The 27,143-nt window shown below is 35.5% G+C and overlaps 1 protein-coding gene and 1 long non-coding RNA gene across 9 annotated transcripts in view; both read right to left on the reverse strand.

Moving 5' to 3' along the window:
* The window catches only part of LOC116177335, a 334,411-nt gene that overhangs the window by 32,290 nt on the left and 274,978 nt on the right, over positions 1 to 27,143 (reverse strand). Inside the window, exon 1 of one of the 8 annotated variants that reach the window (XM_031496294.1) lies at positions 9,957 to 9,975. The exons of the other annotated variants lie outside the window; for them this stretch is intronic. The gene's annotated coding sequence lies outside the window, so the exon portion shown is untranslated. Of the gene's footprint in view, positions 1 to 9,956; positions 9,976 to 27,143 lie in introns of those variants that run through there. 8 annotated transcript variants of the gene reach the window in all.
* LOC116177347 lies at positions 22,074 to 23,061 on the reverse strand. Its single transcript, XR_004146655.1, has 3 exons — positions 22,961 to 23,061; positions 22,752 to 22,903; positions 22,074 to 22,163 (listed from the first exon to the last, which is right to left on the reverse strand). It is a non-coding gene; the product is annotated as an uncharacterized LOC116177347 (long non-coding RNA).

Below are 27,143 nucleotides of genomic sequence, written 5' to 3' on the forward strand. Positions count from 1 at the left end.
TGTTAAAATTGTTATTGTTTTCCATGTCATAAATTAGTAATTTTTCCTCACATGTATAACCAAAATGTACCCTTTTCCTTTTCAACCACCTTTACATGTTCTCGTAAATTTAAGCTTGATAATGACCTTCGGGTCGAAACTATAGTCGCTGTCACCTAATGCCTTTATTTTAACTACCGGAAATAATAAAAAGAAGTATGGGGAAGGTTTAGTGTCTTTTATCAATCTACTTATAGTAATATATCCATACAAGTTTTTATTTTTTTCATGGGTTTCGAAAGAAATTTTTGTCATTGACAATCAATTGTGTGTATTCGCTATTCGAATCCATTGTGCGACCCGGATAGCTTTCAAATCGGATTTTTTTCGTGCCCAGGTGTTAGTAAAATTGTTTGGAATTTTCGGAGTTGATCGAGGGTATTGAGTGAATTTATAAAATATGAAAAATTTAAAAAAATAAAAAAATGGAGTTAGGAAAAAGGGTGATAAACGAGAAGAATCTGACGTCCGATGAACCTGTACAAACGAAAGAACGAATCCGAAAGGATCTGCAGAATTTAAAAAAAACGACAAAGCAAACAAGTTGAATTGTCAGAGAACTGAATAATCTGGAACATAACATTTTGAACGTTTTGAAGCGAAAAATCTAAAATTATAATTCTGGTAAAAGACAGTTAGGCAAAATAAAAAGATTTTTAATTTTGCGTGAAGTGCAGAATGATAATGATTTCATTTTCGAGCTAACACTATTCAGCCAACCTAGGTAATGGAAGCCAAAAAAAAATGTCATAATTGCTTAAGCTAAATCTGATCAGACTAGACAATTTCGTAGGTTCTTATTCCGATAAGGTTGACCTAGTAAAATCTATTAAAAATAATTTCATAACCTTTTTTTCTAAATTGTATGATTGCCCTCAATAAATTCGTCGAGAGCTGATAATTTAAATTGCTGTTAACTACCAGCATTTGATGCAAGGAATAAAAATTAGGACAGTTCTCTAACGCGGTGACGGCGTTCATCGAGATCAATACAAAATCAGATGCTTCTAACTTGATTAGATTAGAAAACGCGACATATCAAAGCCCTATAAATAGCCCTACGTTGTAAGAAAAAACTGCGATTGAGGGAGCTTATCTAACACTAGACAGGGGTTCGTACAAAGAGGTTTTCCTCGCATGCATAGAATTCATAAAAGTGTCACAATTTCTATACGTTTCAACCCCTTGCCCATACCAGTCTCGTCTACAGTGACGCATGCTAAAGGAACAATATCGACATGACACAGTAGTCAGACGGACGATTACCACCACCTACAGGACCCAGGGGTAAGGTATGCGATACGTCTTTTAAACACAATGCATTATATTGTTCTTGTTCTTTAGATAATCGTAGAGTTCCAGACGTGAAAGTTTTGTTTATCATCTCTTTCGATGTTAAAAAAGTGAAACCTCTAATTTGTAGAGCATTATCAGTGTACACCCATATACTATGGGCGTGAGTGTAATTGCCGCAGACTGGCAGACTGCATTGATCTAAATTACCCTTTGTATTACAAACTGAAAAAAACTATAGCCATAGCTAATGGGTATTAGATAAGTATTCGTCCTTGCCATTGCAGACGTGTTTAGTACGTTACTGGAACGATTTTTCTTTATTTCTTATCTTCAATCTTCATCATTTTCGTTTTGCACCACAAAAGCAGTATGCCGAGAATAATAATACAATTTCCATCGAATATCTTCGCAGTGTTTAAAAACCGCATGCATATTATTTCTGTTTCACACTGTAACCTAACACTATACGCGAAACGCCTTTTACCCAGCGTAATACCAAATGCTGCTGCAGTCATAATTCAAAATGGAAATAAACTGCACCACTATAGACAACGAGCGACAAAGTCACTTCCGATTGACGAATATTGACCAACATATAATCAATTAGTCTCTTGACCATTGTCTACCTATTGCTAAAAACAGAATTGGAAAATTCGAAACCGTTAGTGAGATATCGTATCCACAGACGGACGGACAGAAAGTCCAAAATCATAAAAATCAGTTCATATCTGTTAACAATATGAAATGGATGAACAATTAAAAAAACGTTTTAAATAAAAACTAAATCATCAGGGACGTTATATGTCTACTCCTAAAATAATCAAATTGGTTTTTTTAAAAAGGGTATTTTTTCTAAATTTACGATTTAACCCTGACGTTTTTTTTTTCATTTTTAGATATTGCTTACGTAATGAAGAACTTGTTATTATTGAAGATATGGCACGAATTTTTGAGTTCTGATTTTGAGTTTTGATACCCTATATATTTTAATCAAAAAAAGGACACTAAAAAATGGATTCAAATATTCAAAAAAGATTTGAAAAAAATTTTAATAATTCAGAAATCTTTTTGAATTTTTGTATATTTTTTTGAATCATTGGTACCTCCGTTCTAATGGAACACCCTGTATATTTTATCCAAAAATATAACATTAAACAAACAAAACTGATTCAAAGATTCAAAAAAGATTTCCAAAAAATGAAAACAATTCAAAAATCTTTTTGAATTCTTTTGTTTTTTTAATCATGCATTTTTTAATCATTTGAACCTTTTTAGATTAAAATATACAGGGTGTTCTATTTAAAAAATGAGGTTAGGTCCGCGTCCGATAATTTTTTACCTGCCCCCCCCCCCCTGTATTGTTCTAAGTTTCAGATTGCGAACGGGTCTTCAATCAGGTTCTCGGGAATAAGCCCAGTATAAGTGAAGGAAGAAGAAGTGTCCGGTGAAGCGGAGGAATCTTTTTTTTATACAAAAATGATTAGTGATAATAAGAACGTGAAGTGGGTAAGTTATGAGCAATGATTTGTTATTGTTAAATAGTGACATCTAGCGATCGCCAATGTAGGTAATTTTAAGACAGGGTTCACACCCTCTACAAATAAAATAGCGCTCTCTTAGAAGCTTTTTTAGAAATTTCTAAATATCTGTACCTATAAATATTTTAAATAAGGGTGATAAGATTCCTCGGTGTTGTCGTACGGGTCGAGAACTTATAATCTAAAATTGTGAAATGCAAATTGGAAGATAAGTCATAACTAAGTAATTCCATATCTTGGAAGGTCTTCAATAGATCTTTTCCTTCCTTGTAATCAATGAAGTCCCTAGAGCTATTCTCGTGCTAATTTGAATTTGCATGTTTTTGGTATTAACGTTTTTAATTAAATTTCACTCTCCCATTTCTTGCGTTCTATTTATGTTGGCCGATCCTTAGAGCGACACACACATCCTCGAGCAACTCGTTTCACAACACAACGTAAGTCCTATCACTAGACGGGTTGGTAACTTGACAAATTTCAGTTGGTTTTGATTTTTGGTTTTAAGTTACGCATAGTCGCTTTTACTCGGCTCATCTCCAGTATCACAGAATTTTAGTGCCCTAACTAGGATTTGACCTTTGTTTCTATGAAAATGACACAATGCAGCGCAATGGCTGGATGTTTGAAGTGCCTAACCTAAATTAGGCGCCTAGCTATTTTATTCCTCCTGGCCAATACAACAGGATTGATGAATAAACTAATTTCTTTCAAAGCATTTTCGTTGGTAATGTTTCCTAGGAGCGAAATTTCGGAGACGAATTTATTGTAAGAAAACCAAAATGGAAGAAAAACATAAAGTTCTTGGTGAGCGAGTATTTGAGCGCGGGGGAATTCTCCTTGAGGAAGAAAATTTAGGAAACGAATTCTAGGGGAGCGCACATTCCTGTAATGAATTTACTTAGCGCCAAATTTTCTTAGGGGCGAAATTAAATACTTATGCTCCTGGTGAGCGACTATTTTCTTTGCCTTACCGAAACTTGGCTTAACAAGGAATCAATTGAAGCGATCTCGGTGGAGGGCTACGATATTGTTTCCGCATTTACTCGAGATACACATATCCATGGAGGCTCAATGATACTAGCAAAAAAAACATTTAAGTGCGCACCCTGTGCTCAATTAAATAAGTGTAACGTGGAATTGCACTTTGAATCATCGTCCACCATTGCGGCAATTAACGGGAAGAAACTGTGATACGACATATTTTTAATGTGTTTTTTAATGTGTTTTTTAACGTGTTTTTTAATGTGTTTTTGTTAATATTAGTGACTATGTCTATGTCAATGTATATTGATCACAGGCAATAAATATATTATTATTATTGTCGGTGTTTCTTGTGAGAACCCAGGTCTAGCCTGGTTAACTAATCGCACGGATTAAAATCAAGTAACGATTAGTGTCTGTGTCTGTGTCTGGTGAAGTTATGTAGGGTTCTAAAGAAAAATAAAAAATAAAATAAATATTCACACACTCACATTGGAAATCTAGAGATAGTATGTAATTCATACTTACCAACATAGCTATTAATGGCCCCAATAGTCAACGCTATCAGGAAAGAAGAAAACAAAACAAAAATATCATTATAATAATTCCTGTAATTTTATTAAATAGAGTTTATTGTGTAAGTGTTTCTTTGGCTTTGCGTTTGGGTTGAATACGAATGGGTTGTGATAACGTGGTGTGTTTATGTGAAGAAGGAGTTTTGTGTTTTTTAACTGTGCTAGGACGTGTAACTTTATTCGGTGGACCTGTCTTTGTGGTACATGTTGCCTTACTTGTATTTATGGTGTTTCTTTGTTCTTGAGGTTGTATTTGTGTGGTTATTATTATTATTATTCCAGCGGGCGTGAGCAATAAAATTAAGGAAATTAATTTCCGAAAGCGTACAAAGCTTCTGGTGAGCGAGTATTCCAGCGGCAACGAATTTTCCTTGAGGGGCAAAATTTTGGCGACGAATTCATTGAATTCAATTTTGTTGGGGAAATGGAAGAGCAATACTACGTTCCTACTGAGCCAATATACCGGAATGTTCCTTGAGGAAAGACATTCAGAAGGAAAATCTTTCGGGATGGTCGAAATTTCAGAGACGAATGATTCGTTAGAAATTGGTCGCCCCTGTTTTTTGAGGTCTTAGCATATGTGTAAATCCACCTCTGCTTGGCTAATATAAGGGCCATATCGCGGTTATAATTAATTGGCTAAGTAATGAAGTTGTTAAAAAATGCTACCCTTAATCGTGCTCTTATGAAGGCCATAGTGTTTCGTGCACTGTCAACCTTTATTCACTTTTTTGGATATACCAGCATAAAACACTGATTAAATATAAATTTCGATAAGAGCGCCCGCCATAAAAACTCAAGTTGTTTTTCAAAAAAAAATTTTTTAAGAACTAGTTTATAAATTTAGACCTTTATCAGTTATCTACAAAATGTTAGGACTGTTTTTTTTTAAGTTCTCGTAAAAGTTTATAGCAACTGAATACCAATTGCTTAAAGATTAGATGTTTTGCACCGATTATTGCGCTAATCTGTTTTTTTTTTTTTACTTTCCATCAAGACGATTTATGGAAAAACCGACAGTTTTTTAGATAAGTTACTTCTAAACTATCCCAAAAAATGAAATCATATTTTTTGTAAATAAAGTCTGTATCTTGGCGGGCGGTAAATCAACAATTTCAGTGTAACAAGTGGCGCCGCTGCACAGTGTCGGCGGGAACTAACTAAGGACCAAGACAGGAGTTGACGAAGCAAGAATATCATCTTGTCTCTCGCAACTATAATCTAAAAAAGTTGCGCTTAGGTAAAGAACACTCTTAATAATATGTAATAAAAAATAGGTTGCTATTAAAAAATATACGTGCCCCCCTTTACTCTGGCGACGTACCTCACTGACCACAATTTTAAAGTATATAAATTAGCAGCAAAGTTTTTATGATTATGTATACCATAAAAAGCCTCCTTAAAAAATGTTGTTTTGAAGATATACCTATGCAGGTTCCAGACAAAATTTCCGCCCTTATGTATGCGCCTCCCTACACCTCCATAAGTCAGTCTACTGATCAGCGTAGGGTTTGTTTCCAATACATTACTATATCCAACAAAGGAAAGGAACCTAAAGATTTCTATGTAGTTTGGTACAGAAGTACAGTTATAAGCTAGGGGAAAACAACTTTGAATTTTTGGTGTACGCTTCTCTGAATTAATTTGAATTTGAATTCTTGGTGTGCACCAAAAATTGTACTTGTTTCCCCCTAGGTTATAAATTTGCTTGTCCGTCCGTCCGTGCAAACAATAAGCTTTTGTAGAAGCGACCAACCAGATCGAAATTTGGTACACGGATTCTTTAAGGATCTATTTTTCTAATTTTTTACCTGTTTGGAATCAAATTTAAATTGATTGGTAAAGGTACAAATGTTTATAGAACACGTAAAGTAGGTCATTTATTCAATGTTGCGAAATTGCCAATCGCATGAGTGTTTTTTGGCAGTTTGGTAGTAACACGATCCAACATCACAATGCTGGATTTTTTTAAACGCAACGCCCATAAACAATGAATAAATTGATCTGTTCGTTGTCTTGTATGTGACGGCGTGGTCTTTTGAAATTTAATTAACGCCTTTCGACTTTTTAACTAAACTAAATGCCCCTCATTTAAATACAGTAAATATTTTATGTGCCAATTGGCAGCCTCTTTAAGTTTCGATTGAGGATGTTAACCATATTGTTTGCGTTGCGATTTCTCATTGAAGTGCTACTTTTTATACACATTATCGCCTTAACTAGTTTTTTTTTGTATTAATGAGAAAAAAAATCGAAGTATTGTTTTCTTAACCTTCTTTTTCGGGTTTAGGCCACTGATGCTTGGGCGTCACGCAGTTAAATTAATGAATCGATTTACATTCGTAAGCAGTTTTAGACAAATTAAATGTTACTTTTTTTGCGCTCGTTAATGAAGATAAATATCTGTTTAAATCATGTAAAGCGTATTTAAAGTACTAAAAAATGGAAATTTTCGTTTAAAAAGTAGAATTCCTTGTTTTCACCCTTTATAGTAACGAGAATAGATTGTTCTCCGGTACGTCGATTTTTTTCTTCATTTCGACGCTTTTATGCACCTATTAAGGTTTAAAACTACTTTCTGTGCCGGCTGAAGCTACAGGGTGAAGGTTGCTTGGGAAGGTCATTCGATTTAATACCAAAAGATCGTCGGTGCTTTAGATGGAATGCGTTATGCACCTTCAGGAGCCCATTCCGCTTCTTTATCCAATTTTAGCGCGCAGTTAATTTCTCCCTCGAAACGGACGGGACCTTGCGCGCGGAGTCTGTGTGAAAACAAAACACCGTCAATAAATTTGCCTTATTGCCCAAATATTTGTTTTATCTATTTTAAACAAGCTTTAAAAATAAGAATTGCGAGATTTTCGGCGCCATCGTATAGCGAAACGGACGATAGCATCTGCGAACAAAATTGAGACTTCTATAAAGTATAAACCCATCGTCTACTAACAGTTCCACATAGTTTAAGTTATGGATCTAAGTAGAATAAAATCTTTTATAAGTACCTGTTGCTAACGTATCTGTGAAAAGGCGCCATTTATTAATTTTCACGCGCTTTTTACCGAAAATGAGTAATTTCCTTGCGTTCGGGATAATTAATATTGCGGTACCTAAACAGCGGCCACATTCATACTTTTGATAAAAATAAAATTTTGAAGCCAACTTAGCTCTACGGTCTAGTAGCTATATATATAAATTGGCACTGACGATGAGTGATGGGCTGTTTAAGGTGGGTGTCATCAAGAAGTTACTTGTTCCAAATTACCCGCAATTTATTTTTTTTCTGTGCACGTTTATGCGACATTAAAGTTGGAGTAACATTATAATACTATGGATTGGAACATGAGAACCTTTCTTTTGTGCTGCTGTTCTCGTTCTTTTTTTTTAATGTAGCTTCATTTCTGGGAGTAGTGGATTAATACCCCGACCAAATATATTGAAGATACCACGGAATTCAAAATAAAATGTACATAGTTCGAATGATTTATCTGAAAACATTACGAGGATAACCCACATCCACGTAATATTCACCAAGCTAAGATGCGCCCTTACGGATTTTGTACAAAGTTTTCCAAAATTCCTACTCTAAACGGATGCGCGAAAAAATTCGCAGATATTCATGAAAAAGTCTAACAAGGAAATCAGGAATTGCAAAACTAAAAATGCTTTTAGATACACCCACATAGCATTCGATATCTTATGTATATACATTTTAAATCAATCATGTGCAGGGAATATCCTGTCCATCTTATGTATATACTATGTATATTCATTACAGACATATGTATTTTATGTCCAGTATGGATATTCTATATACATTCTGGATGTGATATGGATGTTTAGGCACACACATTGTATGTATGTTTTATGTATTAATATTATACCTCCTCACGACGATCTTCTATGCATATACATGGGATTATATGGTATGTAAATACGTTTTGAATTAGATACATGGGTTTTCTGTATTACCGACGTTACAAACGTTAGCGTCCGATTTTCTGTGAATTATGGCGATGAAGTTAGTAAGGTGCCATTGCAAATACAGTTCATTTTTCTAAAATCAGGAGTGAAATGAGTTTGTTTTTCTAATTTGGGCAGTGAAAGTAATGAATTTTACTGTTTGAATTTGGTTTGTGTAAGACCTAAAGTGACAAATATGTATTAATGAGATGTAAAGGGTGGATGGGAATTACTAAGGGCATGAATGGCAGGTATGTTAGCAACCTAATTCATAGTCTGTTATTAACTGACGGTATTATAATGTTGAACAAGAACACGATCAAGATGACTCAAGACTACAGTATTAAATAAAACAATAATAATTTCTTAAGCACATTTTCCATTGTATACTAGGAGACTTTAAACAAAAAGTTTCACTCAATGAAAAGAATTTATTTATGTAGGTATAGATACTAGTAAACTTCCCGAATGTTATATTAGAGGAATCCTTATAGAACATCTTTGCATATTACAGGAATATTCATGGTATATCCAGTTGTCAGAATACCAATATACACAAAATGTCTGATGCATATACATGCATATACAGAAGACATCCAAAACGTATATACTATGTGAAGTCTGCCAAACTTATATGAATATCCCATGCACATACATCGGACATTTGCGACATACTTTTCCCATTCTATGGATATATAACATCCCACGTGGAATGTGCATGTTATATGCAATGTATATAGGTCTGCTATGTGGGAATAACACTCGATAATTTTAAAAAAATGTTTATTTCAATGCCCCTCATCATTTCAGTACAGAAATGGAGAATGGAGAATTCCAGCTGTGAATGTGACCATTAGAACGCTAGGTTAAAAGTCATCGACGTATATACTTAGCATCATCCGAAGCTTGAAAGTAGACAGTATTTCATAGTCTGTAACGTTGTTTTCTAACCGACTGATATTCCTGATTTACATTCCGCTTAAGTATAACTAAATAGAAATGCCAGATTTCTCATTCCCCTAGTTCTTTATTGCAATAGTTCTTTGCTTTGCCGTCCGAGGCCGTGCAGAGTTCTCTTTAATTCTTTTCGGCGCACGCACTTCTTTGTACAAACGTATTTGCAGATATATTTTACAAGCTCTAATGCCATTTTCGGTGTGTACCAAAAATTACGCATTAGGTTTTGACTTTGAATAATCATTTTTTAGGCGTCTTACTTTTGGCTTACTCTTTTATTACCTACCTGATTGTTGCTTCCTACATTTATGTTCCTGAGTGGAAACCGCCATCTTATCATTTCAAGAACGCCACGCGATGGATGTTTCTACATTGCCGACTTGGTAAATTCTACCTACATTAACCATGTAAAGTTGTGGGCGGCAATAGAGATCTCGGTAACATGCCTTAACATTATTTTCAAATTTTCGAAAATTTCTACATTTTCATGAATTTTTAGAACTAAAATAATTTTTCATTTTTTTGTGATTTAATAGAATTTTATATTTGAATTTTTTTAATTCTCGGATTTAGAAATTAAAACATTAGTACGCGGTACGAATATACTTACAAATTAAAGATCAGCTCAAGGAAATGTTAGCAGAATCTCGACTTACCTGAAACAAAAAAAATTATCAGCAAAAAAATTAATTATCAAAACTGAGGAAATAGAGCCAACACTTTTGTACAAAATGAGATGTTTGTGTATACGCTGTGTCTATCATAGGGATACCCAAAATTATAGAAAATAACAATGATGTTCAAATTAGAGAAAAGATTCGCCATTAAAGAGTTAGTATCAGGTTTTTAAGAAAACCAGAAAATTCCGATTACTTCCGAAGATGTGCCAGAAAAATCGAAATTTTTTTCTCAGATGTTATTTCAGCAGTTACGGAAAAATGAAAACCACTTTCCCATTGCCACTTTTTGAGCTCTATAAGACACCGTTGAGATATTTTCAATACAACGTTTCGTTTCGGAGAAATCATCAAGTTTATTTTTCAGACCCCGTAAAAATACATACTGTATTGAGTAGCATTTTTTATTACGAATACAACGATGTACTTACGGCACAAAAAAACAAAAGAATTTTTTGGAAGAGAAATCGCGCTCATACGTTAACAAACTATCTAACTAACTGACTATCTCAGTTGCCTTTGAGAATTCATAACATGTTTTTAGTAATTTTTCTGCTTAAAATGAACAAATCTATAACATATTAACGTATGTACCATTTCTCATGAAACACCCTGTATGACATTGATACCGCCAAATCATCTAATTGAAGTAATCGTATTTGAACTTCAAATCAAAGGAGCCATTCATTATACGAGATATGGGAATTTATAATTACCTACTCATTACAGTAGTGAAAATGTTGCTGGTCCTTGAGTGAGCCATGTTGTTGTAATTGGGACTATTATTAAGTACAATCTCTCGCAAATATCTGGATATATTCCCAAGTTCGCAAGCCTACGACGCGGTACCGAGTAGTTGTTGATGAGTAAATCGCCGGGCGCTGAGCTCGAATAGGTCATGGTGTCGATCCACTACGTATACTCAAATCTAAGGCCTCGTGGTAAACAGAAAGAGTTACTGGTACAGGTGTTACAGGGCCTAGGGTTCTTTCAGAAAACCAACAGGTATCGTATGAGCTCTATCTTAAACCTTCAGTATTTCATCTTCATCAATCGTAATTGGAGTGTTCGGAGATCCAGGATAGCTAATTAGCTACCTCCCTTAAATGTTTTTTACCACACGATAACACCATCAAATGAAACCTGTTTTACTGAAAGAGAAGATCGTGTGTTCTGAGCAAGTATGGTGAAATGATCGCCTTCCCACATTAAAAGTACATATCATTACACTTCACAAAAGTTCCAAGAAAGGGCTTATGGGAAATTGATTACCATCATCAACAAGAGAACACCAATCTCATTTGTTTAAAATAATTACCAACGATTGTTTACGCCATCAATCAATGGCAACTTTAAACTCAAATCGGCGTAGGAAACTGACACGTAAAAGTAATTTATTACGACTTACAACAATACCAACAATTACACAAAGAAGCAAGATGGTAACGATTTAAGTTAATAAATAGGTACAACTTAACAGCTAGCGGAAGAGGAAATGCGGTTAATAAAAACACACGTCAACTTCCTATTGTGGGCTTCATTATGCAAATTTCAATAACGAAAAGTCGCTGGTACCGAATTTGTAAATTCGTGGCTCATTAAAAAAGTAATCGAGTCACGAAATGAGTGTCAGAAAGGTTTTTTTCAGAACACGAGATCGTTGCTGAAGAGCGCGGTTGAAATACAAACGTGTTCGTGCACTGAATATGTGAGTATAGGAGACGCATTGTATCGATAAGCGGAGATCAACAATTTCTTTTGATATTTGCAGCGATTACCGTTAAATGTATCTGTGTCATGACCAGATTTGGTAACGACAAGAAACAAGGCTGCAAAGTTACAAATTCGCCAAATTTGAAAGGAAGAAGTACCAACCCTTTCAATTAACATGAACTTTACACAATCAAAAACGTGATGAAGAATGCGATTCATCTTCTTACAACGTTGCTGCTATTGCAGAAATCGCGACTGTATAGTGAAACTTGTAGAGATTCTCTGATGCTGTTGCAAAATTAGTTCAGACTTTAACCATTTATGGTGAGTTATGTATTAAAGGTATATAAATTGCAATCGTCCTCTTGCCATCTGCGACTGCGACGATTTGTTTAGTTATTGATTTATTACAATCGTCTTCAGCAAATGCAGTGAGAAAGTACGCGTAATTTGTTACGGATGAATGAATTTTCTATTTCTCGCCTTTGTCGCGTGACAACTCGCCGAGTATTTAGTTTCATTCATTCACCCCTCCAGTACCTTCCAAAATTAGCAACGTTGCCCACGTACATATAACTGTATTTACGTTGACACCTTGAATTTAAATTGAGGAGGAAATATACGAGATATTTTCAAATTCGATTCGGATATGCGTAATTTAAAAATCTTAATAGCCGATTTATGCCAGCAAATGGTAATCGAATATTTCTCATAAATTTCAGTTGCTACTGAAGCTTTGAGTTGAGAAACCGTTCGATTCAGTGCTTCAAAGGCACTATAAACCAATTTCAGTCTGAGACCTGACCAGTCAATTAATTATTATAAAAATGTATTGCTAATTTCACGCCAACTAGTACATAAAGTCACCACCACACCAACTGATCAACAGACAAAAAATCTTACCTATTCAAAAAATAAGTACTAATCGTGTGCTAATTTGTCTTGTAAAATCTACATTAATATTTGATCCTTCATTTAAATTGGTGGAAGTTGTTTGTAAACTAACACTTTGTCGAGACTGTTCTCGAATCTCAACTGTAAGCTCGGATCCCCGGACAAGGGACAAGTTACCTATTCCAGGGTTGGAATTCTAGGTACTAGGAAAAACTCTTCGGTTTAGAATCTTGGTACGATATGAGTTGCGATTCACTAATTTTAACATATTATATTGTCGTACAGCAAATTCTCTGTACTTGTGCGTTTGTGAGTGATTAAAGTTCACTAAACTAAAGACATGTGAAGTTAACCAATAGTGTACAACCTCAAAATACACCACAAATATTGAATCATGAATTTCTCCATTTTTTTTAATATCAACCATATGCATATTTTATGTTGTCGTTGCCTGTTCAAATAAGTATTTTAAAAAACAAAGGTATTGCATTTGAAAAACAAAAGTTGCAGCGATTTCCGGCTAAACCGGAAATTTCAATATGCGATCGGATAGACTGTAATGTCACATATAAAATCATATTTAATACATTTTTTTATCTCGCCAAATAAAACAGATTACAATATCCGGTGACCCTCTTACCTCGAACGCACTGTATATTGCTGTGAGAACATCCATAATTTTAGTTTTGTGTAATTTTTAAATTTTATTTTTTATTTTTATAGTCGTCATTTTTTCAATATGGTTGAGTCAAGATTTTTTCCTTTTAGTTCCTTGACTAATTATGTCTTCGTCACTAACATATCATTTCAAGAAACTCACTTAGAATACTCCCATACTAATAGAATTCGTCGTCAAGGTGGCGGCACAAAGGAAATGAAGATGGAGGCAATGAGGATACTGGCTGTCGAGTATCAGGAGATAGACCAAACTATTGTCCGACCGAAAAAAGTATCCAGCCATCCGGATAAATCATGAGAAGATAATAAATTTGGAGATTTCAGTTCATGATTACAGTATTTGCAAAAACATGGAGCAAGTGTAACGATTTATTCTCTCTATTACGAAACATTATTATTGTTTACGGTTTACTACCTGGCGAAGAACACCCGTAACATTTGAAGCGATTTGATAGATTTAACCACGCAATTTCCGCGCAGGAATAACAGCGCATTTTCTATACCTTGATTTTTCGGTGTCCATTTTCATTTGCTTTTCTTGGCAAGCCGCAATCGATTAAAAAAACAGCTGAAAGCGTAAGGTAAAACGCATGGAATTGTAATTGCCATCTTCCCAATATATATTGATCTCTCGCTATTGAATTCGTAATTTGGGAATTCCGCAGTGATTCGTTTGGACGGGATTCGCCTGTGCTCTCAGTGGAGGTTTTCATAATATGCGTTTTCGAATGCCCAGAACGAACTACCACTGTGGAAGATCTCAAGCTTTTATTTCATTTTCTAACCTTGAGCGTCAACCTAAACCTTAATTTACACCAGCTGTACAATACCCCAAAGGCGGCCTTAGAGAAGTTATCGGAAGAGATCGATAAAAACGAGAAACAACTACTAGGAATCAAGACACCGGAGATCCGCTTTAAACAATTGTACGCAGCATTAACAGAAAGTTGTAGCGGGAGCCCGTTAGGCGTTTCGGATGTGTAAAATTGCATATGTACCGCTCCATACGAAGAGTCAACGCGTGTAGATTTAATGACGACAACGAAGTATGTTTAATCCAAGTGAGTCGCGAGATTTACATGGGTTCCGTATTGGTGTTTCTGGTGGGCAACCGATTAGATAGAATAGAAGTCCGTGGTTGGTTGAAATGCGCTGAGGAGTTATCGAAGCCTCGGGGGTGGAGAGGAACCGTCCTGTTCCGTCGTATAGTGAGCTTACCGTAAAAAATATAAGTCAAAGAGAAGCTAAGTAGGGATCGCGGTCGAGTAGGGGTTGCATTAATAAAAAAAACTAGAATGTCAAGCGGGCCGGTGTAAACTTTGTGTAAAAAATACGACGAGGTCCCTAGGTAAAATTCGAACGAAGACGAAGAAGCACAGCAAAGCAAGTTCATTGCAATAAGTGCATTGTTTAATTTGCATTTGGAAATAAGTGACACCGTACTAGGGTTGTTTTTCGATTGTTTCGTGTTAGCGGCATATGATGGTTTTCTATCCTAAACTTGGGCGTAGTACAATCGCAGCAGAGTTGGACTGGGTCACTGGGTCAACTGGGTCACCTGGGTCACTGAATTAAACTGGGTCACTGGGTCGCTGGGTCACGTCATACTCTTTTCAGTTAGACCCAGTGACCCAGTTTGACCCAGTGACCCAACTTGACCCAATTTCACCCGGGGACCCAATTCGACCCAGTAACCTAGTTTGATTGAATAACGCAGTTAAGTCAGTGCCCTCGGTTCAAGTGTACAGATTATAAAATAAATGAAACTTAATGCTGGTTTGTTGAAAATAATACTCGATTGCTTGACAACTGCCATTTCTGTGATGCTTGCTTTAATACTGCCGTAAAAAACTTTCCATGTCCCGAATTGTATTAGAATAATGTTATTTCTAAACAGTTCCCTCCTTCATTTCTTTGTTTCAGGGCTTACCAGTTTGCTTACAGGTGTTCATTCACATTTAATTTTTTCTACTAGTTAGCTTAATCCAAATAAATCGTTTCTCTAAATACTTTCATTGACTACTTGACTACAAACTATAAACAAATGCATTTGATTTTTTTAGGTATTAGTTCTCTTGAAAGAAATTGGGCTACGTGCTTGTTGGCGAAGTGAGGAAGTTTTTTTTAAAATTAAAAGTTACTTGAAATTGTTTTGGATGATACCTAACAATAATTTAATTACTGGGCCACCGGGTCAAGATGGGTCACTGAGTAAAGCTGGGTCAAGATGGGTCACTGGGTCAAGCTGGGTCACCGGGTCAAGCTGGGCCACAGGGTCAAACTGGGTCACCGGGTCAAGCTGGGTCACCGAGTCAAGCTGGGTCACCGGGTCAAACTGGGTCACCGGGTCAAACTGGGTCACCGGGTCAAGCTGGGTCACCGGGTCAACTGGGTCACTGGGTCAGTAAACTAACTGGGTCGCCGGGTCACTGGGTCACTCTATGCTTGACCCAGTCCAACTCTGAATCGCAGAAACTAAAATTACAAAAATTATAATCGCACGAAATATTTTATTCAAGTCGTACCGAAGCATTTTATTTCGGAAGTAATTAATCCATTAACAACTACGCACCTTGGCATAAGGAAGACTGGAGTCGTATACATCCAGTAAGGAAATCTCTTCAATCTAGGTGGAACGTAAGGCATTTGCATATTTTGGACCATTGTGATTTGTCTATTCCTGTAGCTTCATATACCATGAAAACGAACTTCGACCTAGGGGAATCCTGATTCAAGACAATATCTATGGGATCGATGCAATTTTAGGAGGTATTATAAAAATTTGAGTTACTGCTTTCCCATCGTCGTGAATTAGGTATCTTAAGAGTATCATGAACTCAATTGACTGTTAAATACCTCACTTTAAGTAGTTTAAATATTAAGATATTATGGCCAAGTTTTCAATTAGTCAACCTGCTTATGTGTATTTTAATATAACTGGGAAGGGTTAATTTTGAATTAGATTATATCATGTTTATCATATTGGAGTGTGTCTACGAACCTGTTTTAAGTGTATACATGTACCGCGCTTTAGAAATAAGATTATGAAACATTCAAGTTAGTTAGCCAAGATGATTATAAAACGAAGGTCAATTTAGTTTTGAGTGATCACTTAGGTGTTTTTTGCAAGCCAAAACTTTACCAAAGGCTAAACAGGTAGACAGGTCCCAATGTTCAGATGGCAAATTTGCAGTACAGTTTCTACTACTGCACCATGGACATGTGACAAAAGTTCCCGAAGATGAAGATGAAGGCAAGGAGCAGCAAATGTGTGTCATCTGCGTGAAACATAATCCGCACTAAAAGGATTCCGATTTAATCATCACACTCTACTACCAAAATTTCAAAAAAGTTATCCCACTTTTTTTATAGATCCACTCAACATTTCAGAAAATCTTCCCACAAACAAATCATTTATTTTGTTTGCAAATCTTTTTTTGCCTATCTTTCCTAACAAACTTTCATCGTACCATAAGACGGCGATTACATCATGTCACTTCTCTACCTGTAGCAAATTGTTAATTTTAATTATACATCGGATTGTTTTCGCCAATATCAACAATACAAAAAAAATCATTTGAATATTAAATTAACGTCTTGGCACTTATAATTTTAAAAGACCTCTTTGGATTACACAATCGGCAATTAAAAGATTATAGACGATTGGAATTGTTCACGTGTGATAAGTTGAACTTGACCTTGAAATTTTAATAGTAAGCGCGATTAATATTAATCAATATATTCTAATAATATCATTGCAAGACGTGTTTATGATGCGTATAAATTCAAAATCGGAGATATTTCCTTATTACGCACAAGAAATATTATTGTTATTAATAGTAAATAATTGACAGATAATTGAGAATAATAAAAGAAGATTTATGAGTGTGTATTTCGTAACGGTTTACCTTGCGCCAAACAAACAGACGCATTTTATTTCTTACGGTTGGTATGCATGTACATTTTGTTTCATTTTCAATTAAGGGGGAGCGAAAGAGATCTTTTTCATACAATCGCATATCTGATTAAGCTGCACCCTTAGATAGTGGTGGAATGTCGGATGAGGTACTTAATGTGCGACAATCATGCTTGTAGGGGGATAAATCCGTTTCAAGGGTGATCGTAATTTCACAGGGGGAGTCTTGACAAGATTGATAGTGCATGAGGATGCTGATTGTCGGATTTGGTGTATTTATATAAAGCGTTTTGTAGCGTGATCAGATATTGAATTTTCCTCTGTGGTAGATGTACCAATATTGTTCTCCCTTTGAGAGTGATTAAACTGTTGCGCTATCGGTCTCTCAATTTTTGTCGTTTCTGTCAACTTTGTCCTGTGCTTTCTAATAAATGCGCGCGATCGTGATTTTGCTAAGACAACTCCATAAAAATCCACTAGATTGAGTCTGTTGCTTCCCGTACTCTTGCATCGCATTGCCCATAAACTGCATTTACCTTGTACTTTTTCTAAAGATAGACAGTTATTATTTTACACCCTGTGTGAAGTACCGTATGTCCTATGTTTGTTGAGACTGCAGTGTATCTCAGCTGATTATAAAGATAAAGACTTGCTGTTTTCGCAACCCTGTGCAACTTTTTTGTGAAACTTTTAATACCACGAATACTAATTAAATATTAATTAAATACTAATACTACGTTTGTTTCTGAGAGACAGGGTGAAAACGAAATTTGACTTTTTGGAATCGTACTATATTTATATACTACCGTATATCTTACTATCCATGTAAGATAGAAACAAAGCAAAAACTGCCTTATTTAGATATTTTTACGTAGAATCAAGTGGCGTAGTAAAGAATTTTTAACCCACCGCTTCTGATTTGACCCAAAACAGGTATTTTATAAATGCAACACCCTGTATATATCTTAACGTGATTTTTGTGCATTCTTTTTCCCGATTATATATTATATATGTATCGCAACCTATATTCTTTTTATGTAATCATACATTACATTACATAAGTATATAACATTTTTCAAATTTTTGAAATGGCATGTTTCTACCGTTGCCTTTTTTATTGATTGGTAACGGCTGCCTTAGTTATCATGGATACAATAAACAAAACAAAATCTCTATGAACCCATAACTATTTAAACATCGTAAAAAATAAGGTTTTTATTTCTGGTTTATGGCAAAAAATTAAAAACAATTGCCGTTACGATATACAGAGTGTTGCAATAAAAAATATAAACATTGGGTCAAATCCCAGAAACGGTAGTCCAAAATTCGACCAACGGCATCGAACTGAGTCTACCAACTTTAACGTTTTTGAAGTATAAAAAAGTGCGCCCTTTCTACATATGTGCATAACTTATTCCTCGATTTGTTTGAGTTGGTAAATATTTGCGGGCGATGTTTCATGTGACGAATTTTCTGGAGCCACCTTCGAGAGCGAATTTATTGGATATGAGAAAGCGCATTTCCTCTGTGAATGCAATCTATCTGAGGACTGTTTTTTGGTATAAACCCGATAGGTAATACCGCACGATTAGGGCGCTATGCGCGGGTCCACCATCCTGTTGCAAAACCAACAGTTTCCATCTTTTGTTTTTTGTGTGTGCCGTATATCATTGTATTCGTAATAAAAAATGCTAGAAAAAATGTGTAGTTTGTTTACGGGCCATATAAAAAAATAAAGTTGATGATTTCTCCGGAACGAAACGTTGGATTAAAAATCTCTCAACGTTTTGTAGCGCTCAAAAAGTGTCAATGAGAAAGTTGTTTTTATTTTTTTGTACCAGTTCAAATAACATCAGAAAAAATTCCCAGATTTCGCAATCCATCCATAGAATCTTTTCCAAATTTAACAAGGGATCATGCGGCGCGGTTGATACTACTGTGATTTAAACACAAATATTTATTTTACCCTGAAATGTATTGTCCCAAACGCTACTGATAACCTACGATTTTTTACTGTGGAAATCTCACTGGTTTCCTCGCTGACTCAAACGCGAATATTCATAATAACTTCTTCACTGATTAAATAATGCCTACAAAATGGTTTCTTACTAACGACATCTTTAACACTGATTCTTGTCTCCGTTTGTGCCGTATCAATTAAAATAAAGCTACGGTAATAAATCATCCACGACCAATTTTGCATTTTACACACTACCATTATGAAAACAATGCCCCGTAGAAATTAAAAGCCGTAGAAAAGACGATTGCTAATTCCATCAATTGCTTACATACAATTTACAAAGCATACAATTTACTGGAAAACTCAACCCTCAACGTACAATTGTAACTTACCTAAGATAAAAATGGCGTACATTTTTACATCACATCCAGTAATAGTTATTTGTACAACTGGTTTTGGAAGTGATACTTTCACTTTCAACACGTGTTGTATACGAAATGTTTTTGCCCATAATTGAATAATGTCATTGGTATTCGCGATACTGCCATTAAAAAATTATCAAAGTCCTCGTGTGAGATCGAAGGGACGTCAGCGCATTTTTGTGTGGCAGATCAGTGTTTTATTAGCCAATATTGACTCCACCATCAATAAGATCTTGCCGAAAGCTACCACGTTCACTCTGTCGGTACCATTTTCTCACTTACCGTGCACTCGCAATTTGCGTTTGAAGTTTTGACTCCACCATCAGTAAAATCCTTTGGGGGTTACCATATTCCCTTTGTCGACACCCACTTCTGATCACCCGCAACAATTCGGATTTGAAGTTTCGACTCCACCATCAGTAAGATCTCGTCGGGGGTTACCACATTCCCTTTGTCGATACACAGTTCCGACGTCCCGTTCATTCGTAATTCGCTAAAATCCCGGCATAAAATCGTATTCAACTTTTGGGTACTTCACATAGGTCGACCTTCTATTAGTGACACGAGAAAGAGAGACCGCGATTCGCGCTGTAAGAAACTTTTGGGCGCCCAAAGTCGACTACCCCTCGAAGCGCGCCGCGCAAAAGGTGGTTTATTTCGCCCCTAGGAAAAAAAACAAAATTCCGCCACGCAGGAGTTGTGCGCGTTGACAAGATCTTCCCGACGACACCAATTTGAAAACAATCGGAGAAAAACTGTAGAAGAAGGTAGATAAAAACTGAAAAATCTCCAGGTTAGTATAATACGCTCGGGGATGGCGTCCAGATGTCGTCGACTCCAAATCTTGTAGCCCCATCCCTAACGTTCTTAATTACACGGCCCCGATAGTTACATGTACACTCCTTGTCTTTTTACAAGCGTTTTTCTACGGGCGCGCATTTACTGCCAGCCAGCCTACCAGCCAGCCAGCCAGCCAGCCAAAGTGAGATTAAAAGCTACTTTTTACAAAAAAAAATTTTTGCAAAAATGCGCTAAAAATTGAGCTATAGACAAGACTAAAATCGCCATGGAAACGCATAGATCTTTTTCATCGTTGCCAAATGTTATATACTCATGTTAATTATCCATTATAAACATTCGTAATATTATTATTGACAAATTATTTATACATGACATTTAGGTATAGGTAGCTTCGATACACAATAACCATCACCATATATCATGTATTCTAATATTATTCTAAATTGCCCGGTTTAGCAATCATCCACATTATTTCAAATTACAGGGTGCGTAAAAAAACAAATAAATAACAATATACTCGTAAATGATTCTGTTCTCCAGAAGCAGAGTGGATCAGCTTTAGAGGAAATTCTGATAAATCGGCGGAAATCCTGAAAGATTTGAGGAAATACAATATTCCTTTATGCAGGGTTAATAAAAAGCTTCAACGACCCTCATTAGACACACTAAAAATCAATCAAAACTGTTTCGATAGTATGGGAGACTGAATTTGAACACAGAAGAATAAAATTTTGACGTTTTTGTTTCAGTTTCGGTGTTTTCAATTAAATTCAAGCAACATGTGCCAAATTTATGTGCCATCAGCACCGTTAGATTAACAGATTTATACTTTGGCAACGGTATTTGTTCCAAGCAAATTTAATGCACAATCCAAGAAGATGAACACGTAGGAAAAATTATGCTAATAAAACTTTTCAATTCGATAGCCATTCCCATACAACACGTGCCTTGTCTAAACCTCATCTTCCTGACGGATTTGCATACCAAGAGACACTTTAATCCTCAGATCCTTGATTTGATCGAGATTGCGTAACAATCGTCAGATCTATTATGTTAATTTCGAGTTTTGCGGCAGCTAAAATTTGAATCAATTACCATTGAAAGCAAGTCTCAGAATAGAAATTCTTCGTCTTACTAAAAAAAGCTTCAAGATCAAATGAATTTACTGCACGATTATCGACATAAAAAAGGTTAACGTACGATTTTGATCATTAAACACTTTCGGTTTTATAACGGTAAATATACGAAAAAAATAGTTTTTTTCAATTCAGTAACCTACATCCTTTGGGCATGCAATTCATGAGTCAGCCGTGTTGTTCTGTTAAAATTGCTATTATTAAAAATAATTGCAAGAGAAAAATAAAACCTGACCATTATTCACAGCTTGATAATAAATTGCACACATTTGGGGTGTGTGTAGGTATTATTTGACCCTGAGCAATTTTTAAATTGTTCATTGACTGCGTTATTTACTTTCAACCGTGACCGTCTCTTTTTGTACACTTCTTCCGCAAGAGATCTCTTTGTAACTTTGCCACCATGTAGCTGAAATAATTGTGACGAACGCAATTTTGCCAAAAATGCAATGTGACAACGACTTCTGTTATAGCTATACCGTTATTTATCTGCCGGTCCCGTGTCATGTACTCGAGTCTCGACAAATTGAAAATTGCCTTTTTTTGTTGTTGCCAAGATCGGTTATTCCTTTCTAACTTATTTATAATTGAGGTAGATGATCTCAAAATTATGCGATCGCCTGCAAATAAAAAGAGGACGGCTAGAATATTGAAGACAATAAGTTGTTGACAGTCTACCTGCATCCCTTAAATAATTTTACATAAGTTTACGCCTTCAGATTTGTCCTATATTGCACGATTTTCGAAACATCACTTAATGTAAAATTCGAGTATAGTGTAGTGTTGAAAAATTTAAGAGTAATTTAAGAAAAAGTCGTTATATTAATAATAGATTGTTAATCTTCAGTGGTTTGATCGCTAGGGGTTGATTCTTGATTTGCTTGTAGAAGACCATTCAGTTCCAAATTTAAATTTTAAGGACTGCAAGAAAATACGAAAATGTAAAGGGAGTCTCTCTCCTCAATCTCGCCTAACCCGTCAAAACCTCCCTTACAGTATTTGTTCAACATTAATAAATTCTTTATTTTTCTCCTTTATTAAGCGGTAGAACAAAGCGATAGAAGCTTTTCAGGGAAGTCGATGGTGTCTGTTTGTGAACACGATAACTGGCAAGTGTTTGGACCGAAAATGGGTCAAATCATTGGACCCTGTAGGGTCACACCCCTCTGCCGCTTATCTAGATCCGCTTTACACGCGGTTCATTTTACCTTTGATTTCCAATCCTTTCCACCTCGGCTTTCAAGCTTCCAATCCAAGGTGGTTTTATTTTGTGCTAAATTGGTTTGAACCGCGAGCGAAATTAAATCAATCCACTGTAGACTATCGTGAGATGTTTTATTTCCACCAAGAGAATTCGCCCCTAGAAGTGAGACAAGGTTAAGTAACTTGTAAAATTAGCGCGGCGCGATTGATATACCTATTGGTGAGACACTCTAATCATCGAGAGCCTATATTTGTGCGGAGAAATTTTGTGCGCTTACGGTACCGAAGTTTAACAACGTGTAAATTAAATGCGAGAAATTGCGAATTAAAGTTTTTAGTGGTTCTCATTTATAAATGATAACTCTTACGTTAAATACGAACAATAGTGGACCCGCAAATATTAAAGTTGTGTGACCATAAATAAAGTTTAATTGCAAAATAGCGTACCGTAATATCAAGATGAATAGAAAAATTCCATGTTGAAAATCTTCACACGTTTGAATCGGTCAATTGTGCGCAAATCATATTTTTTATATGACATTGACATTTCCCGTCGAATTTCCCATTTTGCAGTGACCGTGTTTGAACTTCAGAATCATAGGAACCATTCACTATACGAAACCTAGGAATTTGTATCGACTGTCCTTTTCAATTATTTGGATCAGCTTATTGAATCCATCAGTAATTCTAGGTTCAACGACCAACGGACTATTGCCAGTATTAGGTATTGCAGAATTTCAAATGTGAATATCTCGAAAACGGCGGAAAATAAAATGAGAGATGTTTGATACTGAGGTGTTCAGGTTCTCTCGTAGATGAGGACTATTAATTGTGGAGACAGCCTCCAGCGATCTATGGGGTCGGAAAAGTATTGTTGTGTAAACTACATATAAGAGCGAGTCACCTTACAGTGTTGTTAACGTAATATCGGTCTGAATATCGGAAATAGCATCCTGTATGTAACATAATTCAAATTATTTCATAAGATCTGAGAAAATTGTTTTTCAAATAGACACAGAATTGTCGTTTTATTGTTAGTTTTTTATTGTAAATTTAATCGGTAATTCATTTAATTCTATTTGTTGTATGTAGTTTGTACGATAAATTTAAAACGGGTAACTAAAAGAACATTTAATCGAAATTTTTACGTGAGTTTAAAGTGTTATCTGGTCATGGATTGATAAAAAATTGATATCGGACACGAAATAATTGGTTTTTCGACACTCTCACGTGCGAGATAAGCGATGCAGGTGTTTTATCATTTCTGGCGACGAAGAAAAATTTCGAGTGTCGTCGAGTGAATAACGATATTGTATTTGTTATAAGAGACTTGAAAGCGCCAGATTGTCGCGACAAGACGAAATCAATTTGAAGTACGTGACGGTCCTGGTGAATCAGATTCGCTCGTTAGCAGGGTACTGCATAACGTGTTTTTTTTGTTGCAGAACCTGCGGGAATTTACCGTTAGGTTCATGGTATTAGGTCAAACCAGGTTTCTGGAGTTATCATTAGCTAAAAGAAATGAATACGATTGGTTGAACAAATTAAAGTGGTTGGTGAGCGTGGTTTCTAAAAATGAAGGTGGTAGGAATTGCATCGTTACGAGAAGAACCGCAAGCCGGGAAAAAGTTAAGGCGTGTCAGTCGCCCGAAAAATCTGCGGGGAGTGGTTAATTCGTTGGTGGAAAATTCAGTGACCATTATTAATGGGACACCCTGTACAGAAGTCATGTGTTAAAACTTCTCTTGTAATTATGTCCAGCAGTGTGATGAGTTTTAGTTATTGTTGCGTAAGCTAATTAGTTTTAAGATAAGAAAATACAGATGGTCTGTATGCAAAGATGAAGTAGTAATTTCTGAAGGGAAGGAGGATTGAAAGAAAACGGAAGGGGAAAAACGTTTTAAATAGACGAATCAGACTTAATCGTGCTTTTTTGGTGGTGGGTGTTAATCTTGTCTTGGTTTTTGTTGGACGTTGAAACGTAGACGCTTATTGTTTTGACGATTCGTCGTATTTAAGTATTATTGCAACACACGGGCTTTATTACAGAAACTAATACCGTTTAACAGAAAATTATATTTGATTCCATGAAATATCAGGGGATGGATTATTATGATTTTCATCATTTTTGCCAAAATTCACAAAAACGGATATATACATACATCATGGGAATTGATGGAATTGACTGACCTGAAGAAGTTATTACAAATTAGCATCTAACCTTTTGCCCAATTTCGAAACACAATTTATCAAAATTCTTCTTGAGCTGAGAAATAAAGTTTGATTTTCACACACATCAATCGTTACTGTGATACATGAAAGCTGCCATCAGTCGCACATAAAATTTGTCAATACAATCACACTTTTATGGACGTCTCTTTTTATTACCCAAACAGCTACCACTAACTAATACGTGAGAAGAACTGATCGGGATGCTGTGCGTGAATATTTTTGCATAATTTTAATAGGAAGTGATTTAACCGTACGATGTCTCATCCCACGTATCGAATTCTACGGTTACAATATTACAAAATATTGCACATTTAAAAGCAAAAAAATAAAACCGATAGACGTGTTTATATAACGCTCAATTGCAATGGATACGTTTAACAGAAGGAATTACGATCGTGACCTGTTAGGTACACTAACAATCTTAAATATATGCTATTAGAAAAGGATTGAGTTGAGGAATCCGCACACGATTTTCGCGATTTTGTAAAAATGTATAATGTGTTTTATTGAAGGCTTATTTTCCAGTCGGACGTAATTGTATGCTAACGTTTCTAATGGGAGTCTTAAGATAGTTCTGTTATCGTATTTAACGATTAGAGTTATGTTTGCTTACAAGTATTCATTATGTAATTGTAATACCCTCTTAAAGCTGCGGTGAGACTAGAACATTTCCGCTTTACTAACATATTTTGGGGCGTGTAAGTATTTAAAACAATGGGAGTGTTTCCCTTTTTGTCTCCGACATTTCTAGAAATCCCCTTTTATACAGCAAATTAGATTAATTATCGCTTCAGACTGTTACATCGTTAAATCGTAACAACGTTAATAAGCTTTTCTGAAAGGTGTATCTGCAGTAACCATAACGAATGAAGCGTTATAAATTTAATTATTTATGATTTCCTTTTATCGTGTTTTTGCTTTCATCTCGACCATTTTTCCTTTTAAATACACTTTTACTTTAAAATAATGCAATTACAAGTTTTTAATGAGTTAATAATGACGCCACCAAAGCGCACCTTTAATTCTTCCTGTTCCTTTTTACCATTTAAGATTTAAACGTGGTGCAACAAGCTTAATGGGTGATAGGTGCTACTAAATGCCACCACATTTAATGATGGCAATAAAGTTTATTTTAAAATAGGCACTCAATATAAACCAACAATCCATTACGGAATTAAATTTACAGCAAATGAAAACGGTTAATCACCATATTTTTGCGCCCTTTCCATTCAACTCTTCCCGCAAATTAATTACATCCACCCACTCATCTAATTTCTTTACCCAATTAACCCCCCAGTTGAATTCGGCTACCTGCACTCTTTAATTTCTACCTGCTAGGGTTTCAATTGAGATTGAAGGATGTAGTTCTTTTAGCTGTACGTTATCGGAGCGCACTTCCATTTTCTGAAATATTCAAAAGGTTAACGTTGAAAAATGAACCAATGGGGAAACGTAATCTACTTCCAAGCGTAAAATATTTACAAGTTTCACGAAAGAGTTTGCAAGGAAACGATTACTCTTGCAGTGTAGCAAAACTGGGGTGAATCGCTGATCAATAAGCGAAATCCAAGAAATTACTGGCGGCGTTATTGGCATTATGCGATTATGGTCAGTATCGGTATTGTTTGGGTATAGAAAATCATTATAGCTCAAAAATGATTACTCATTGCTGAGATTTGCTACCCGGTTTCATCCACTACTACTTACTTCTTTACTCACATTTACATCAATGAACTGTACAATAAACTTATTGCAATTATAGGGGTTGACCATCCGTTCGTTGAAACAAAAATTACTGAATTTTTTAACGGAACTCGAACTTTTTAATAAGAATTTAAAATGCCCTCCGGCTGGTCCTTAACATGAACTTTTTACTGTCACTTACTTACAGAAAACTTCTCCTTTCCAAATTCCTGAAAATGGACTTTAAGATCTGCTTTTTAGATTGCTTACTCGTGAACAATGAATAATTTGATAAAAATCAAATAATAAAGTGGTTACAATTTTTTACATTTCCCTTTTAGGTACAAGTTTTCTATTTATGATTTTCTTATAAATTTCTAATAACGAAACTTATTTTCGTGACCACGGTCTCTATGAATTACCCCTATACTTAATTTTAACTTGGGCTTTTAAATGGTAAAATACATGCAATAACAGTTTTT

The sequence above is a fragment of the Photinus pyralis genome, unplaced genomic scaffold (assembly GCF_008802855.1).
Source record: "Photinus pyralis isolate 1611_PpyrPB1 unplaced genomic scaffold, Ppyr1.3 Ppyr1.4_LG7, whole genome shotgun sequence".
Taxonomy (NCBI): domain Eukaryota; kingdom Metazoa; phylum Arthropoda; class Insecta; order Coleoptera; family Lampyridae; genus Photinus; species Photinus pyralis.